This window comes from Adiantum capillus-veneris, chromosome 26 (assembly GCF_014529385.1).
Source record: "Adiantum capillus-veneris isolate H3 chromosome 26, ASM1452938v2, whole genome shotgun sequence".
In the NCBI taxonomy this organism is placed as follows: domain Eukaryota; kingdom Viridiplantae; phylum Streptophyta; class Polypodiopsida; order Polypodiales; family Pteridaceae; genus Adiantum; species Adiantum capillus-veneris.
In genome coordinates this window covers 141,454,642-141,459,651 of record NC_140956.1, presented here as the reverse complement: position 1 = coordinate 141,459,651, position 5,010 = coordinate 141,454,642, and positions in this window count along the sequence as shown.

The window sequence follows — 5,010 nt, the reverse complement described above, 5'->3', positions numbered from 1 at the left end:
TTATACACCCATTTACAGCCAATAGCTTTCTTGCCATTTGGCAATGGCACCAACTCCCATGTGTCGTTTGCTTCCAATGCAGCCATCTCTTCATTCATTGCATTATCCCAATGCACATTTCCAACTGCATCCTCAAAACATGTGGGCTCCACATCCTATATCACCTTAGCCATGTAGGCTTGGTGATGCGCTAGATACCTATCATAAGTCAATTTCTGAACTGGATTTTTGACTCTATTAGATATGCGCGGTCCTGGGTCACTCCTTTGCCCACTAGCATCTTCTTGTACTTTCCTTACACCAGGTGTCCTGACAGCCGGAATTCCAAATTCCTCATCAAGAATTTGTTCAGAACCATCTGAATCCATGTCTACATGTGAAAAACCTGATGATGCATCACCCATAAAGGGAGGTTCATCAACCTTTTCCTTTCCTTTTTGTGATACATTCACTGTACCTGTTGGTGGAGTAACCTACGTACGTAGTCTACCATTCCATGGTTTCTCAACAGAGCCACGAGAAGAGGACTCTTGTGGTCCACTCAAAACCTGTGACTGTGGCCTCACATTTTGTACAACCACATCATCTTTTACATCAGCCCCAATAGTGCCATGTGCATTACTGTACCAGCTGCTCATCTCATCAAAGACTACATCTCTGCTCACTCGTAATTCTCGTGTAGTAGGATTGTAGCACCTGTACCCCTTTTGTTCAAGGGAATATCCCACAAGAATACATTTCTTTGCTTTAGGATCCAATTTCCTACGCAACTCATCTGGTACATGCACGTAAACTATGCAGCCAAACACTTTCAAGTGTGCCAAATCAAGCTTTGTACCTGTAAACTTTTCCTCAGGTGTTACATCATGCACCGCAGCTGTAGGTGTCCTGCTCATAATGTACACAGCTGTATTTACGGCTTCAGCCCAGAAATGATGAGGCATGTTCTTCTCATTCATCAATGCACGTGCAACCTCTGCAATGTGCCTGTTTTTTCTTTCTGCGACCCCATTCTGTTGTGGAGTATATCTGCACGTAAATTGCCTGCGTATACCATGCATTCGCAAAAAATGTGAAAAATCATTGGAGAAGTACTCTCCCCCTCCATCTGACCTCAATGTCTTGATTTGCATATCTGTTTCCTTCTCAATCATGACTTTGAAGTTTTGAAAGTGACCAAACACTTCACTTTTGTTACGCATGAAGTAGACCCATACTTTCCTTGTATGGTCATCAATGAAAGAGACATAATACCTGCAACCATGTATACTTGCAGTATCGGTTGGACCCCAAACATCTGTGTGCACCACCTCAAGTGGCTTTTTACATACATTGCGCTCATGTGGAAATGAGCCCTTTGACTATTTTCCAAACTGGCATGCTGCACACACTTTATGCATACCATCCACCTTGAATTTGGGCAAACCTTTTATAATCTGTTTTGATTGCATGCTGCGCAATCTCTGCTCATTGACATGGCCAATGCATTTGTGCCAAATGTCAACATCAACCACAACACCTGTGCCCTGTGCAAATAATGCAGCTTTTACCTCAGGCATGTCTACATTCAGCGTAAACATTCTGCCCACACATTTGCCCTCTGTGATCAGCTTACAGCCATTCTGGAAATATTCTACATAACAGCCATTTGGATTGAAGCGAACCTGCAAACCCTGCTCAACCATTTGTCCAACAAAAACAAGATTCTTTGTAATGTTTGGGACATGAAGTACATCTGCTAAGTACTTTGATTTCCCACTCTTCGTATTTAAAGGTATGTCCCCTACATGAGCAATGGGGTGAGTTGTGTCATCTCCTCTCTGCACATAGCCTGACACATCTGGTTTGCGCATATCTCTAAACCACTCTCCACGAGACGTCATGTGATTAGAGGCACCTGAATCCACATACCAAACATCATCTTGGGTGGAATTCCTTGCAGTCATTGTATTCATTACATGCTGCATAACAAACATGCGCTCGTTTTTGTTGTCATCTGCATCTCTGCTAGTAGATGCATAGTTGCCATGTTCTCTCTTTCCACTTGCTTTTCCCTTTGGACAGTCACGTGACATGTGACCTCTTTCACCACAAGTCCAACATCCTCTGCTATCTGGAGTATATTGCTGCCTGCTTGATCCTGCACCACGACCTCTTTGACTCCCCCTGCCTTGAGACTGGTTTCCCCTGCCACCTGTATTGTTTTGATTTGATTGACCTTCCAGAAATTGGCCCCTGCAACCCCTTGGGCCTCGACCACGACCTCTACCTCTGTTGGAGTTAGAATAGAAGGCCTGTTCAGAATTATTTCTGCCATGAGAAGAAGATGTGTCAAGGTTCTTCTCCTCAAGAATAAGCATAGAAATCAAATCTTAGAACACGGGGATGTCGTCTCTTGTATTCATGAAAGACCTAAAATGTACATACTCATCTCCTAGACCATCCAAGCATGCACGGACAATGTCATCGTCTTCCACTGAGACTTTAATAGATCCAAGAGCCTCAATGATACTCTTGATCTTCAAGGCATAATCATTGATTGAGAGGTTGTTCCTCTTAACCTGATTTAGCTCCGACTTTAGTTGAAGCTTCCTGTCCTTGGTGTTTACCTCGAACACTCTGCCTAAGTTTCTCCATGCAATGGCGGGGGTTTCAGCATCCTGTAGATAGCCCATCATGCCATCTGTGATGCTCATAGAAAGCCAATACATCACTTTGCTCTGGCCTTGTTGCCAGTCCCTCAAAGCTTTCCTTTGTTCTGCTGTAGCATTTGCCTCGGGAATCTCTGGTTCCTTTTCATTGTCTCCTTCTACATAGTCCCAATAACCTTTTCCTTTTAGTAAATTTGTTATTCTGAACTTCCATGCAGGGTAGTTATTTTTCTCAAGCTTCTCAGTAACAATCTGACTGAAACCGTCAGACATCTTGAAGCACTAAGACAAAATAGCTGCAATCTGCAAAAACCTGCAAATCTGTTGAACCTGCTATCGTGGTACCTGTAACGCTTTCTACACTCAACGAGTGTCCACAATCAAGCGTACATACAACCACTGTACTTGTACAGTAAATCTCTGTATACTGCACTTTGGAAACCTGTTCAGAAACGTTGCCTTATTTTATGGAGGTAGCAAAATTTCCCCTTGAGAGATGTTTCACAAATTGACATGGCAATTATGCATGACGCGCACTATATGTTTTATGTTTCACTCTATGCGTCATTGTGTGGAGAAATGTCTATTCACACTACTTTTATGTAGCTTAACACAAACAATTCCTCAGCCTTGTACACTTGAATGACACCCATACATGATTATGAGGTCAGTAGTGCACTTCAACTTTTTAAGTTTGTCAAGGATTTCTATATTTACAATTCACTAAGGCTTCCATTAGTTTAGTTTAGCAACATGTTTTCCTCACTAGTAGATGCTCGATGTCAATTGTCATATATTCACAATAAATACACATGCACTTAGTTTTTGATAATGCATCGTATATGTTGCATTGGTCACATGCTTACTTTAGTACTAGATGTTTGATGTCAATTTACATATATCTCGTCATTTTTATATTGCTCATTGATCGTTATAATGTCTTCATTTTCATGTGGTAATGTTCCCAACTGATGGCCTAGGGACTGTTCACCAAGATGGAGTAGAAGAACGCCACCCGAATGCCAACTCACACGGGCACTCAACTATGACGACCCACGGTCTCACCTCAAGAAGCCATCACTCCACCTGTAGCATGCTCTCTCTGCCAACAACCTCTTTCATGCAAAACGTCAAAGGCCACGGATTAGTTGCATACAGCAAACAAAGAGAGAGAGAGAGAGAGAGAGAGAGAGAGAGAGAGAGAGAGAGAGAGAGAGAGACTTTGTCACAAGAAGACTGCAAGGTCGTAGTGCAGGTTACCGACAGTCGGCAATGGCAGCATAATCACGCATTGTAGGAAAGCCAAGAGACCGGCACGGCCACCGCAATCAGATCATGAGATGAGAACGAAGATGACCGAGAGAAAGAGGAAGAGGAGGATTAGAGGAGAGAGAGATCTCTGTTGCCAGCATCTCCTCATCACTCATGATCATGGCACACCGTCTGGTTCTTCTTCAGCTTTTTGAAATTAGCGGAGGTCCGTCATGAGTGCAAGGCTATAGGACATATATAACCTAGGGCTAGAAAAAGGCAATGGGGATACAACCTAGGAGATCCAAAAAACAACGGTATGTGTCAGTGTCATAGTAACCGCACAAACAAAAACCGTGTGCATATTGTGTGTCCTTGTTTGATATAAACTAAAATACCCATTACAAATGACAACTGACAGAAGATAGTGAAGTGTTTTATAGTAAAATCCAATCAGGTTCCAAATTTAGTACAAGAGTAATGAAATCTTTCAAAAAAAAAATTGGTCTATAATTGAAGATCTTTGATCTTTTATCTTGAAGAGAGAGAGAGAGAGAGAGATCTTCACTTGCATCCAAGCAACAAAAGAATACTATTTGGGAGTCCTTTATACGTTTTGCAAACCTCAATAGACTCCCTAGTTAAACCTCAATAGACTCCCTAGTTGTTATCGATGCCACGCGTGACGCTAGATTTCTCCTCACGATTGTTTTATATCATGGTTGTATACTTCAAATTAACCTCAATTACTTAGTAAAAATCGAATAACAGTTCCATTTTAGAGCCCCAAGTGGCATGCCATGAGTTCGCAGTAGTACATCCAAGGGCCCAAGGATGCCGCAACCCAAGCCTAATAAACAAGCTTTATTTCTTGATTTTGTTAGGCTATAAAGCCTAACCAAAAAAACATCCTCCCAAAAAGTAGGCTAAGCCAAAAGAATAATTCTCTCTATGGAGCCACGGCAATCAAAAGGTTTTGATCCTGACATAGTACGGGGTTTAGACCATAAACCATTTCCGTATAACCCCCTACAAAACAAAGGATTCATAATCAAGCATCCTTGGGTATAGCCACAATCAGTATGCCCCTTAACACCACCATCTTTTG